We start from the raw sequence: 15,910 nt of genomic DNA, 5'->3' as shown, positions 1-15,910 counted from the left end.
TGATTTTGTAGCTCAAAAATACCCCCCCCCCAAAAAAAAACAAAAACAAAAAACAGGCATTCTGACTCTGAGTGGGGTCGCCTCTCCACAGATCTGACCTGTAACTTAGTCCGCTTTGCTCTCCATGAAAATAGAAAGGTTTAATGCCATACTGTGAAAAGCATTTGACGCACCCTCTAAGAGAAAAGTTACACAGTGCACTTTTAAAGATCACAAGAGTCAATTTTGCATAATATAGCACATATTTAAGTAACAAAATTGAGTACTTGATCCAGCTCTGCTCAGATGTACCTTGGTGTTGCGGTCGTACGTCTCTTTGAACTGCAGATGTTTCCCTGCTTTGCTTTGCAGATCCAGCCACTTCCCTTTGAACCATTTCAGCACAGGTTTCCGAGGGAGATTGCTCGCGTCAACTTTAGCCACAAACGTGATGTCCTTTCCTAAAAACAATACAATGTTTGAGTAACTCTTTATTATTAGTCTGTCTACATTTCCAAAGGTCAAAATGCTCTTTTTGCCCTTGTGATATCATGTAGTGGTAGTTTTCACGTTAACAGCTCCTTTTACATTTAGACCAGTAGAGCTTGGCCATTCCATAATCTGAAATTATCCAAATGATTCAAGAGAAAATGTAAGGAGTTTAAAAACCCAGTGGAGCACTTCCTGTTTTACCACATGACATCACAAGGTGGTGTGTTTTCTGTTTGAGAGAAGAACAACATTGTTACATAAGTCAGAACACAGTATAATACGGGGCTTTTAATAGAAGAAGTAACAGAAATATGCAGAAAGTACAACATTAGTTTAAAAAAAATAATAATTGTAAGCTATTTATTTTATTAAGTGTACCTATTTTTTTTAAGTGTACCTTTAGTTGCCGTGGCGCTCTCTGGCCTCAGGATGAAAATGCTGTTTTCCAAATGCTGATGTTCACCACCAGGGGCATCTAGAGAAATGTAACAGAGAAATGTATTAGAAAAACTTCAAACAATAGAAATGAACATTATATGCTTGTATATAATATATTTTGATTCATGTTATTGGTATGCCTGCAGTGTTCCACAGTATGGCATTAAACGTGTCTGATGTGTAACTTATTGCCGTCTCCTGCTTGTGCCTATGGAGATAAATAATTAATGCCATACTGTGGAGTATTCAAAGCAACACACCACCAGAAAGTTATAGCTCACCTTTAAAAGACTTTTTTTTTAAAAAAAATTATTTATGTATGATGTCATTGTTATTATATTTCCATTTTCTGTTTAGCAAACTGTGATGCAACATCACACTGACATGTAGCTTTGGAATGATTCAGTACAAGGCAGAAAATGCACATTATTAGGCCCGAGCCCCTACAGGGCGTAGGCTCTAACTGTCTTACGAGGTTTTACGAAGCTCTCAACTCAATCGCCACCTGCATTAACTACAGTATCTTTGTGACCCATTCCCATGGCATAAGACATGCATATTTGTTCCTGCTAACAAGTAAAAGTCAGCACTGACCATTGACCATTGATTTAATGTTGACAAAAGTAGCTCAAAGAGCTCTGTCGCCCAAACACACTCCTGACATCAAGCTGTATCCACGCCCCCATCCCGAAGGCACGGGCCATATTTATAATGAATGGAAATCAACAGGAGTCAGTAGGCCACCCCGACAAGATGGTGAATGTCGAGCTCGTCAAATTTGGATGAGATCCAAGATATAACATGGGGCCAGTCCATTCAGAACTTTAAAAACAAACAGAAAACAATAAAATCTTAAAATCAACTCTAAAATGAACTGGGACCCTGTGCAACGACGCTAAAATCGGGGTAATGTGCTCTCATTTTTTTGCTTCCAGTTAAAAGTCACGCAGCAGGATTTTGGACCAACTGTAAACTGGAAAGTGCATGGAGGTGGGCATCAATCTGTATACAAAAAAATCAGAGAGATCATTTTGGCCAGGAACTCAAACTCTCTATTGCTAACACATTTTTCTTTGCAAATACTGGGAACATTAAAGGTCCGATATTACACAAAATGGATTCTTGTGAGTTTTAAGCCATGTTTAACTGCTTTTACCTCATCAAAGACATACCTGGAGTTGTTTTGTTTCATTCACACTTCTTTGTGTGAATGAAACATCTCCAAAGCTCCAAATGCTCTGTTTCACCTCGTGATATCATGTATTAATAGTTTTCAAGTTACCAGCTACTTTTTACCTTTTGATCAGCACAGATTGGTAATTCTATGGCTGAAGTTATGACTCTGATGGGGGTATATGAAGTTTAAAAACACAGTGGAGCACTTTCTGACACATGACATCACAAGCTGGAACAGAACTCAGCCTAAATGTGCAGGATTTGTGAGTTAAACATGTGCCAATGAAACAAAACACAAGTCCAGGTATGTTTCTGACGTCGAAAACAAAAAGAAAAACATTATAACACAGATCAGAAAACAGCGTAATATGGGCCATTTAAAGCTTCACAAATCACACTTTAGTCTTTGCTTCTTTTCTGTCATGTCCCATTTCGAGCGCTAACCCTTTGTAGCTGAAGTTAAGCTACCGTTCTCCCCTGGGACTGTGTGAATGGCTCAGTACAGTGATTTAAAGTGTCTTTTACACCACAAACAATCGCACATGTTTTTAGTCTAGCAGCAGCTGGAGCCGTCATCTGGGACCCTCTGTCAAATACTGTACACCCCCCGCTAACACAAAGCCTCATGGGAGAAAGGCTCTGCTTAGATCACAACTGAGGACTTCCATAAGGGTTACTATCGCAAATAAACACTAGACTGCACTGCAAGATGGAATAACTGGGTAATTTTAATGATTATTGTTTTTATATACAGTAGATTTGACTTGAACACGTATAACTATCTAACAATGGACCAAAACAAAACAAAATTGACTCTGTTGAGCTTTAACCCTTCCAGACCTAAGGGCAATTTTAGTACATTTGTCCTCGCCTGGATTTTTTTCTTAATTTTGCTATTAAAACTCCCCCTAATGAAGTGTTATACATCCTTTTTTCAGTACAACCTGTTCACAATCTGCTGCTGTAATTGTGTCATATGGCTGTAATAAAAGCTATAGAATAAAATAAATAAAACTCTCACACGCTTTCATAGAAAACACACAGCAAACATGTGTAAACAACTTTTTGGACCATAAAAAATGCTTAATTTAGAGCCTTAACTACAAAAGTGCAAAATATCTCATCTGTAAGAAAACTAAAAATATCCTTATTGCCTCAAAACAAAAACAAAAAAAAAGAAAAGAAAAAAAAAAGAACCTAAAAACATTAAATATCGGAAAACCAAATGAACTCATCAGACAAAAAAAAGTGCAATGGCCCCATGACTTTCCTTGTGCCAGTCATGGAAACAGGGCACAGAGCCACATCACTGCTTCCATTTCCATCATGTTTATTACATTTGAATTTGTACATTTTAGACTGAAATAAACCTTTCAAATAAAAATAGCAAGGGATGTGCGATTAGACCAAGAGACGTCATTTTCCATTTATTTGAGAAATAACTTCACTTAGAACGGCTTTTTCAGTTGTTACAAACACAGGAAACATTAAACATATCTATCTTCAAGGAGTTAAGGTGATGCCAGCAGGCCAAGTTACAGGTCACATGTGTGAAGAGGTGAGTGACCGCGGCGTCAAAACACACCCTGGACGCCTCTATTTGGATGCCTTTGCACTGGAGTTTAGACACCCCAGATGCGTCCGTTGCCCTGGAAACAAGTGTGCAGTCCTGCTCTTTTCCCAAAACGATGGCAGACCAGGCTGAGAGAGACTTTAGTGTTCGATCAGGTCGACGACAGCAGAGTATATATATGTATACTCTGCTAATGACACTGGTCCAGTCCTGGTCTAGTCCTGGTTTAGTCCTGGTACGGGCCTGGTCTCGTCCTGGTCTAGTCCTGGTCCGGGCCTGGTCAAGTCCTGGTCCGTAACTGGTCTAGTCCTGGTTTAGTCCTGGTACGGGCCTGGTCTAGTCCTGGTTTAGTCCTGGTACGGGCCTGGTCTAGTCCTGGTCCATTCCTGGTCTAGTCCTGGTTTAGTCCTGGTCCTGGTAGGTCTGGTCTGGTAGTCCTGGTCCTGGTCTAGTCCTGGTTTAGTCCTGGTACGGGCCTGGTCTAGTCTGGTCCATTCCTGGTCTAGTCTGGTTTAGTCTGGTACGGGCCTGGTCTAGTCCTGGTCCATTCCTGGTCTAGTCCTGGTTTAGTCCTGGTACGGGCCTGGTCTAGTCCTGGTCTAGTCCTGGTCCTGGCCTGGTCTAGTCCTGGTCCGGTCATGGTCTAGTCTTGGTTTAGTCCTGGTCCATTCCTGGTCTAGTCCTGGTCTAGTCCTGGTTCTGGCCTGGTCTAGTCCTGGTCCGGTCATGGTCTAGTCTTGGTTTAGTCCTGGTCCGGTCATGGTCTAGTCTTGGTTTAGTCCTGGTCCGGTCCTGGTCTAGTCCTGGTTTAGTCCTGGTTCGGTGATAGTGATGTATATATTTATACTCCGCTAATGTTTGTGGCTCCCCGCCCCGGTTCTCTGGTCTTTCTCTTTCTTCTGGATAATAATGTCACTACGTCACTGGATTCTCATCCCTGATTGGTTGACGCGGCGCATCTGACGAGAAAAGTTCAGCATTTTCAACTTCTGACGCCAACGCCCTGGACGCGCGTCTAGGGTGCCGACACCAGAACGCTCAAGACGTGCCGCATCGACATCAGATTTGTGCCACGCTACCGCCCAACGATGCGCCGCAAAAACGCAGGACGCCCAAGACGTGCGTCCACATAGACTTTAAGTTAACACTCGTATCCATGTGTTTGACCTAAACGTGTCTTACCCAGGTACAGATATGTTGTAAAAGTAGCTGTTGAGGTCAAAATAAGTATGAAACGCGCGTTAGTATGCTAGTTGTTGCGAGCTTTAAAAAGAAAAGCACTTATAAACTCATCAGGGCGAGTCATTAGAACATTCTGAATACATGAGGTAAGTAAGGAATAACCTTGAAATAATGTTTACAAACTGTTTAAATAGGATGTTAAAAACCAGATACAGAGCCTTTAATGCCATACTGTGGAACATTGCAGGTAAAGCAATAACATCAGTGTTGTTTTTACTTTTACATTTGGTCATGTCCACAAATATATCATGTATTTTATATTTCAACACCCCGTTACATTTTTGGTTTTATGAGTTAGATCAGTGTCCAGTCTGTCCACACCTCCTCCTCTATTTCTCTTTTATGGCTCAGATTTTAATTTGATCTCTTAATTAAACGCCCCCCGGAGGACAGACCGGGTCAGGTTTAAAAAGGCCGGACTTTGGGATGCAAATGGGCGAACGTGATCCCGAAACAGCACCCACAGGACACTTCTTGGGTGCCCACACATGATTCTGTTACTCTGCATTTTGGAGAAAGGCTTATAATGAAATGAATCTGCTGTTGTCTTTGGCTCAGATCTGCACAGACTGGTTTAAAGACTCAAGGGGCTATTTTTAGATTTTGGACATGTTCACTTGTTTTTGTTGGACGGAGAGATTGAACATTACACTACATTACATTACAAGTTACAGTTTGGACTACAAGTTCAGAGCATTATTCCTTATTTGAGTTCTGTATGTCAAACTTGGTCATTTGATTGGTTTCATTTTTTCATTTTGTGTTTGTTTTTCTCTGACCCAACAGTTGGCCATTTGATCCCACTATTTCATACTGTTTCTGTCTGTAGGCTACGTGATTTTTTTCTAGGGATGGTACAAGATCCCTAGAAAATTGCCACAAGATCACGAACACAAGAGAAAAAGGATTTTTTTCCAAGTGTTTACGTTCGGACTGGACAAAAAAGGGCTACTTGCTGGTGAGTTACATTTCCTTAACAGTTCTAAAAAGCAGCACTAGAATGGAAATAAAAATATGATATCAAATCAATACAAAATTGTAAAGCAGAAATTGGAAACTGAATCGTGAAATGTATATATTGTATTTTTCAGACTATAAGGCGTAATATCAATAATGTTGAATTCTCTCGTCTATTTTCATACATAAGTGGCACCAGATTAAAAGGAGCGTTAAGTGAAACAAACGGACGATACTTGAGACTGACCCTTAGCCCAGGCGTCCACGATCCATTGGCAGATTGTGGTGTAATTCACCCGACGTTGCCTCCCTGTCTTGGTGAATTTGTATTATGAATGTGAATGTGGATAATTTAAAGTTTCCTTTTTTTATTTCCGACGAGGACGACTCAAATATACATTGAGTAATAATGTGTTAATGCAGCTTTGCGCACATTTGTTTATGTTTTACAGAAACCAAACTTAAAACCACATGGCACATTTGCATAAACTATAAGCGCTGAAAAAAAAGCTTGCCTCTTGTGCACTGATGCGATCAGCTTCTGTCGGACTAAAGGACACGACTCACTTACTCTGCAAGGCTCCTGACTATGGTAGACATAACACTCCGACAATCCATCAAGCGGTGCGGCTTTGTAGCTTACCAAAATTGTTCTAAAACATTTTGACAGATTTTTTTGAGCACTGTGTACCACATAAAATCACTTTGAGGTCAGTAAGCACAACCAGAATTAATACATAAGGTGCACTGATGATTTTTGAGAAAATTAAAGGATTTTATGTGTGCCTTATTTTCTGAAAAATATGGTATTAGGATTTTGAATATCATCTTGTCTCGTTCTTGTGAACCCAATCTTGTATCTCATCTCATTCTGTGGAAATTGTCTCATCCCATCCCTATTTTTTATTTTTTTTTCCATATATTTCAGTTAAATTTGTCCTGTCCGGTTGTCTGATAATCAGGAAGAGCGTGTTTTGCATGCTATTTCTTGTTAGGTTTATCATCACAGTAAAGTCATCTTTGAAAGTTGTGAACAATGCTTATAGTGAATAATTCAAATTTTCAGAATGTATAAGGTAAGTGAGGAATAAGTTTGGCCCACTGCAAACCATTGAACATTTCTATTCTTCTATTTGTCACGTTTTTAGGACAGTAAAATTGTAAAAATAGTCACTATCTACTCAATTTTTTAAAAAATTCTAGAGAGGTGACCCCACTCACAGTCACAGTACCTGTTTTTCGAGGTATTTTTGAGCTATAAAACCTCCTGTAATTAAATAAATGTAAGGTGGAGTTGTTTAATGTCATACTGTGGAACATTGCAGACAGGGAAATGACATATCCATAGAAACAGGCAGGTATCGGACTGTCCTCTAAAAAAGTTTGCACCTTTAAAAGAGTTGTACCTGATTTAAAAACATGAACCATGCAAACCATTTAACATCAACAAATTCTACTTTGCATGTTTTTAAGAGAGTAAAACTGTCAAAGTAGTCCCTAACTACTAGAACCTTTTCAACAATAAAGTATTTTGAATTTGTATTGCATGTATTTATTTTGCTGCAAACTCTGTGAATGGAAGACTCACTCCTGGAGCCTTGATTTGGGTGGTCACTCTTGAATTCCACTGGGGACATTAAAATAGTAGCACATTTCTGATCCATTAATAAAACATGGCCCAGTGCTCCGGACTATTGTACAATATTTCACACTTATGACTTATTCAGATGGTCTTTAATTAGTAATGGGACGAGACAGACAGCAGCTCCTCAGTCACAATGAAGTCTATATATCTAGGATTGTGTTCAAAGACCCCGATTATTTCTATGGGCTTGCTGCATTTGACCCATTTTTACATGTCACCAGGCGGCGTGACCCAGATCTGAGCCCTGGGGATACTGGTCAGGAATAGCTTCATTTATATTGTATGAGTGCGCTCGCTTCTCCACGGATCTAACATCTCTGAGTGTCTCCGTGGGGACAGATAGTAAGTTTAATGCCATACTGTGGAACAATGCAATCAAACAATAACATCTCAAGACAAGCAGGACCCTTCACCAGAAAAATTCCAGTTAAACTTTAAGTCTTGTCGTAGCATTAGTTTGTACATCTACTCAACATCACTTTGTTTACATGTAACATTTACTATATGCCTCAAAAATTGATTGTACTCCATTAGCAAAAAGTTGTTGTGTCATTAAGTTGTGTTACAGATGTTTATATATACTATATATATGAATAATATCAGATATTCTGTGTGTGTGTTGTATGTACATGGTTATATTTCTGGTTTGTGCATGAGCCTCTGCTCAAGACCTGTGAATAGTTTGGGATTAATAAAGTTATTTAATTAATACATTTTCAATTCATGAATAATTTTAATTAATCATTACATTTATATAGTGCCTTTCAAGACACCCAAAGCGCTTTACAGTTCATTATTCATTTACTCCACACTCAGTGGTGCAAGTTACTATTCTAGCCACAGCTGCCCTGGGGCAGACTGACAGAAGTGAAGCTGCCAATCTGTGCCATCTGACCCTCCAACCACGACCATCACTCACACACACCCCACTTTCATACTAGGCAATGTGGGTGAAGCGTCTTGCCTGAGGACACAACCACAGTTTTTACCACTGGCGCCTCCTGTGGCACCTGATTTTCCCAGTGTCTCCATCCTAACCAGACCCGGCCCGGCTGAGCTTCTGAGATCTGATGAGATCAGACTTTGACAAACTGGTATGGCCACAAGTTCTTTATGGATTGATTGCTTGTACACTGATAATTTGCATCTGATGTCATCAACATTCCCTGGGGGTGTGATGCTAACTAAAGGCACTACTCTGTCAGAAAGTCTATTTGACTTTAATCTAAACTTCATTTCATCTCAGTCTGACCATAAAACTGATTTAGTTGGAACTACAGCCGGTGAGCTGATTTGTGCTGTTAAACAACTCTCTCAACCTGCGTTCAGACTGTGGTGTCAAGTTTAAATACAAAGTCTATGGTGGATGATTGTCTGGGTGATCCTAGCCTTCGATGTGGCAGGTCAACCAATCAGGAATGATGCTCCAGTGACGCAGCAACGCCATTATCCGCAAGGAGGAGAAAGAGAAAACACCATAACAAACCTTCAAGCCACTTGCCTCCACTGATGGGTTTTATGAAACAAATACACTAAAGCCACTCTTTGTCTTGCTCTGCCATCGTTCAAAAAGAGATCGAGAAAACAAGGCAGTCACAGACCGCAACGGACGTGCATCGCGGGCATCTGCCTGCAAATGCGTTCAGCACGATTTTGGCAGCGCTGTCTGAACGCAGCTTCAAGCATAAAATTACAGTTAGTCACGCTCACATTTATTTATTTTTATTTTTTTCAATCTATGAGCTATACCAAATCTATGGTCTCTGGTCTCTGGTCTATACCAAAGGAAGGTTTTCAAAGTAATAATATGTAGGCCAGTTCATGATGTAAACAACATAAATATGCTAAAGCTAATTCGGGCTTGGCAGTTTCCTGAAATATGGCGTCTAAGTAGGTTTAATAGATCTCGTGCAGTTCTTCTCATGTCAGATTAAATGTTGTTTTTTTTTCAAATGCACAAAAACAAACAAACATGAAGCAGGCTCAGAAATGCGAAGGCGGATTAGAGCAGAGACAATTAAAGCCTCGATCTCCCACAATGCATCTTGTCTCATCAATCTGAGGATGTGTGAATGAAGGAAAATCTGTACAACAAAGATCAGATTAAACATAATTATGCTACAGATGCGTGCACTGCAAAAAATAAATGGGGGAGTGGTATTCTGAATATTTTGAGGAGCTTTTTTTTTTTTTTTTTTTTTTTTTACTTAGCTTTTCTCCCATGTATTTATTGTTTATGAAACTGACTTTCCAAGACAACAAGATCAAGCTACAATTCATCTTAAATGTTTTAAATTATACCCTAGAATCCTTTTATCAGACCTTTGTATGCAAATGAAATGTAACAGCAGCAGAGGGCGCAAGGATTTCACCAGCTGGTTATACAGTACTACCAGTTTTAAAGGACATTACCTGATTTTTTGACCTAATAAAGTAACATTTGTATTACCCCAGTACAGATATATAGTCAAATCAGCTCTTATAGGGTCCAAATGAAACTGTTGTGTACTGTCTATATCTAATTATAAAGCATTTTTATGGTCCACGAAGCAGGAAGTAGTGGTGGTTTTAGGTGTTGTTAACTGTAGTGTGATTGCCAGCCCAAAACACAAGTTTAGAGCCTTTAATAATGTTATTTTTGTAGTTGATTTCTAAAGCATTTAGTATTGTTTTATATTAAGTGATTGTTTTACGTCTTACATCATAGCAGCACCAGTGTTGCGTGATTTTGGGGGGAAAAATCAAACTAAAATTTTTCTGATAGTGTTTTCTATTACATTTGTGATATATGTTTAAAAATAATGATTCTGTTCAGTTGTAACACCAGGAGCATTAAAGATGCGTTGTGTAACTTTCCTCGCGGAGAGTCCGTCATATACTTTTTATTGTCTGGAATGTTTCACAGTATGTCATTAACCTTTATATCTGGAAACCAAACCAGACCAAGACCAAGTTACAGGTCAGATCTGTGGAGAGGCGACCCCGTTCACAGTTAGAATGTCTGTTTTTCTAAGTATTTTTGAGCTATAAAACCACCAGAATAAATGTAAAGTAGAGCTTTTTAAAGGGACAGTCCGGAATTTGGACCTCATTTCCTAGTGAGCCAGAGTGTTGGAGACGTGTGGAGACACTTTTTAAAATATTCCATCCAGTCCTTGTATTTGCAGAGGTCACTGGAGCTAGGCTAGTGCATGTCAATGGCCATAGTTCTCCTGCCACTAAAAACAGTCTTACCCACTCCTACAAAACACCCGAAGCAAATCTATTATTACACCAGACTGTCGATGTAAATGTCTGTGTCAATGGAATAATGTTTGAAATAAAACTGAACTTGACTAAACTCGCATGAATCATCACGTTGAGGGACTATTTTCTCATATATCAGTCCGCCGCTGTCAAGCTTTCTATAAGGAACAACTTGCTGCTGCTGCTCAGACATAAATCCCTCAAATGCAAGGTTGGTTTACTTCTAAAATTATTCTGTCAGCACAGACATTCACATCGGCAGACTGACGTAATAACAGATTTTCTTCGGGTGTTTTGTGGAGTGGGTAAGACTGTTTTTAGTGGCAGGAGAACTATGGCCATTGACATGCACTAGCCTAGCACCAGTGACCTCTGCAAATACAAAGACCAGATGGAATACTTCAAAAAGTGTCTCCACACGTCTCCAACACATAGGAAATGAGGTCCTATGTCCAAAATTTTGAACTGTCCCTTTAATGTCATACTGTGGAACATTCCAATCAGAAAAATGTCATCTCCATAGAAACAAGCAGATGACAGATCCTCCACCAGATAAGTTACACAATGCACCTTTAAAAGAGTTGTACTTGATTTTTGACTGTCTTAAAAACATGAAAAACAGAACTTATTTAAATTGATTGTTGAGGCTCTGGAAAATAAAACACATTATATTCAGATGCAGACAGCAGACATCAATCTCACTTTCATCTGCTTTTACAATCCACAATCTACATTGGGGCAAAGCAGATTTTACTTATGTAATTATATGAAAAAAAAAAAAAAATGTGTACGTCTGTTAAAGGGCCCATATTATGCAATTTTCTTATCTGTAATGTTTTTTTTTTTTGTTGTGTTTTGTTTTTTTGACGTCACAAACAGACCTGTTGTGTTTTGTTTCATTCACACATAAACCCTGCGTCAGAGTCTTGCACGGGTCCATTTTTGGAGAACCACATCCGTCTGTTAACCCGAGATTATATCAAAGTTTAATCCGCACCAGCCCAGACCTGTTAACATTCCACCCATTACCCGCCCATGCCCGTGATCAATCATGGTCAGCCCATGAGTCCGACAGCCCAATAGTCCAGGACTAAAACAGAACTGAACCTACACCGGGTCATTAGTGGATTATAAATATATACACGCTGTAAATGCCGAGCCGATCGCCAGGACTACATCAGGACTGAACCAGGACTAAACCAGGTCTAAACCACGAGAAAGCCAGTGTCATTAGCATAAATATATACAAACTGCAACTTCCAAACTGATCGCCAGGACTACACCAGGACTGGAGCAGGTCTAAACCAGGACTAAACCAGGACTAAACCAGGTCTAAACCAGGTCTACACCAGGACTTAACCAGGACTAAACCAGGTCTAAACCAGGTCTACACCAGGACTTAACCAGAAGCGCAGCCACCGAGCCAATCACCTCTACTGATGGTTTTATGTAATAAAAACAGTAAAGTCACACTCAGTCTGGTCTACCATCGTTCCAGGAAAAGACCGGGAAATGGCTCTTGTTTCCAGGGCGACTGACGTCCTGGACACGCGTCAAGTATTTTTCTCCCGTTCATCGTTCATTTGATTCGCCTGACCCGCCCATGTGTAATCACTACCTGGCCTGTAAAATTCCAGAATATTAAAACCCGCCTGTTTCAGGAACTATTTACCGGTACACGACTTGGTACAGGACTCTGTGACCCAGCGTATTTAGTCTGAGTTCTTCTCTCAGACTGAAAACTCTCTGTTCCACCTTGTGATGTCACTCCATGCACCTTTACTAGAATCATCTGGATGAGTTCAGACCTGGAATTGCCAATGTCTGCTGAACAAAAGGTAAATGGTGGCTGGAATGTTTCACAGTATGGCATTAAACCTTTTTATCTTCATGGAGACCAAACCAGACCAAGTTACAGGTCAGATCTGTGGAGAGCAAACCCTGCTCGCAGTCAGAATGCCTGTTTTTCTAGGTATTTTTAGATATAAAGCCACCTAAAATCACAAATTTAAGTTAGATCTGTTTAATTTCATACTGTGGAACATTCCAAGAAGAGTAATGCCATATCCATCGAAGCAAGCAGATGACAGACCCCAAAATATCTAAAAAAAAAAAAACTACATTTAGTTCTTTGCAGGAGATATACTTGCATCTAAACACAACATTGCATTTGGAATATTTCATAACAACAATAAAATTAAACTGCATTTTTGATTTAGTTGTGACATATGGTTGAACCCCAGCAGCAGAATCAGCACCCTCCTCACGACTGCGGGCCTTGCTTATTGTACCTGTTCAGGTTTACAGAGTTGTTCATCTGAGCTGGCAGTTATGGTACACACACTTTAAATTACCACAACATGTAGCCCGCTCGCTCCCATACTAAAGTTTGATCTATAACTGGAGATGACGTCTAATCTGAGCAGCCCTGTGAATACAAAAGTGATTTAAGCTCTCCAGGGAACAGAGCAGCCATGTTCAGATGCAGAGTTACAGCTCATAGCGTCAGACTCTGGAGAATACCTGGTTTTATATACACACGATGATAAAAACAGAGTAAAATTGTACATGAAAAATGTTAAGTTCTCTTAGTGTTAGCACGATGCTAAAATTTCAAGCTTGATTTCAATATTAAGGAAAAGGGTTGACGCTTGATACCAATTTTGATACCACAGAAATGCAAAAATACACAGTATAGTGCTGTATTTATGCCATTTTCTGATCTACGTTATAATGTTGTTTCCTCGTCAAAAACATACCCTGAGTTGTGTTTTGTTTCATTCACACGTTAACACACAAATCCTGGATATTTAGGCTGAGTTCTCTTAAATTGAATGCACTGTTCCACCTTGTGATATAATGTGGTAATACGTGTTTTTAAACTCCACACACCTTCATTAGAATCATTTGGATCATTTCAGCCCTGGAATTGCCAATCTCTACTGAACAGGTAGCTGTTAACTTGAAAACCTCCACAAGAGCATTTTGAGCTTTGGAGATGCAGACTAAAGAATAAAGAATCACTCAAACATGTGTGAATGAAACAAAACACAACTCCACATTATGACTTAAACTCACAAGAGTACATTTTCCACAATATGGCACCTTTAAGGATGCTTCCACACCACTAGTTTGATTATTTGATCTGCACCAGGCATTAAAATTGTTATTCTATATCATGTCATGTAGCATGTCTGTATCACACCAGTGTGGTCCGCTTTCACACCTGCAAACCAACCAAACTTGGTCCTACTGACGTAGTATATCCACAGTGGGTTCGACTGCACGTGGCTTGGGGACGCTGAGGCTCTCCCACACACCAGACTTCTCGGTAGCAAGGCTGAGACACACGTCTCGCCTGGTGTCCTCCCCAAGGAGCCCCTCCGTGGGGCACGGACAGCACGGGCCGGTCCCTATCCCCCCCGAGTGGAGGCTGGCAGACACGGTTTCTCAAACCCTGTCAAAGAGCCTTCCTGGCCCGGGGAGCTCGGATTCCAGCCATGGTGCAGGTGTCTAGACCCAACCCTGGCTCCCATTACACCCCTTAACAGTGATGCGGGGGCCCACCACCAGGGCCCGCCGCGCACACACCTGATCAAATGCTACTGATCCTGCCAGTAGCATCAGCTTGTCTCAAAGATTAAGCCATGCAAGTCTAAGTCCACACGGCCGGGACAGTCAAAGTGCGAATGGCTCATTAAATTAGTTATGGTTCCTTTGATTGCTCTACTGTTACTTGGACCATAATTCTCCACGGTTTGAGGTTCGCCCCATGTCTTCTTCACTCACCACAAACAGGAAATAAAATAATAAGTATCCCCTCCCATGATGCACTTGGAACTGTCTATGGTTTGGAACCTAGTTGGCATTTTCAGCAGAGGGACCGCACCAGAGTTTGGCATTTGGTGCGGAGTGAGGCCGAGATCACCTCTTTTTTGAGGTTTCGGTCTGCTTGATTTAGTGTGAATCCGAGTGCGATTGAAGCTTTCACACCAACAAAACGAACCGAACTAAGAGCTTCTGGTTCGAATGGAAAGTTTGGTGCACCAACTGTACTGACATTACTGATTAAATTCAAAAAACTGTTCCAGAAAGGTCAAATTTGGTCATATGTGTGTGATTTTTTTCAGTATCAGTACTTACAAAATGAAACTGAGTGTACATAAAATCTATTCTAATCCTCTAGGGTAATTCTCTATATAAAAGTCTGGCATTTCATCTGGGGGCGGGGCTTAGCGTTCCATGTCAGTCAAATTGAACTAACTGCTGTGTGCTGTACTTTCCTTAGAGAGAGAGTTCATTTCATAATCAGTTCATGTAATTACAGCAAATGGCTCATTAGGGTTCAAATAGATATAATTACCCAGACGCATCAACAGAAAGTAAAAGAAAAGACCACCAGGCCAATTTACAGGCCAGATCTGTGGACAGGCAACCCCGCTCACAGTAAGAATGTATGTTTTTAAAGGTATTTCTTAGCAATCAAAATATTAGGAATTGAATAAGTGCAAGAACTTTAGTGTGTACAGTGGAACATTCCAGGCAGTGCAATAACATCGTCACGGAAACTATCAGTTGGCGGACCCTCCAGCAGAAATGTTACACGGTGCGTTTTTAAAGGCGTCTCCATGAAGATAGAAAGGTTTAATGCCATACTGCGACACATTCCAGACAAAGCAATAACATCTCCATGGAGAAAAGCGTTTGCCGCACCCTCCGCCAGAAAAGTTACACGGAGCAGCTTTAATCTGAACTAAAAAAAAACGAGGTCAAACATTCAATACAGTTTCACAGGCACAAGCGAGACACCTCCTTTACACTGTTTTATTAAATTCTCACCACGAGTCGAAAATAGCTCCGATAATCAAAAGTGTGAGTCCATGCATGAGCAGCCATCGCCACAGAGACGCTTCTGTGTCTGTTTAGTGCTCACATACAGATATTTGTCTAAACACCGATTTTATTACAAGAATCTGAGTTTTAGACCATTTCACTTGGTGCTAAACATCGAAAAAGTTGTGAGGAAATAAAGCGTTTCTGATCACTAAGTCGGGTTTAAAGGTGCGCTGTGTAACTTCCAACTGTCACCTGCTTGTCACCGTGGAGATTTTACTTCTTTATTACTGCCTTGAATATTTCAGTGTTGCATTAAACAAATTATC

Source organism: Boleophthalmus pectinirostris, unplaced genomic scaffold (genome assembly GCF_026225935.1).
Source record: "Boleophthalmus pectinirostris isolate CB_2022bp ecotype Guang Dong unplaced genomic scaffold, ASM2622593v1 HiC_scaffold_17, whole genome shotgun sequence".
In the NCBI taxonomy this organism is placed as follows: Eukaryota; Metazoa; Chordata; class Actinopteri; order Gobiiformes; family Gobiidae; genus Boleophthalmus; species Boleophthalmus pectinirostris.
Note: the sequence above shows the minus strand (reverse complement) of the source record.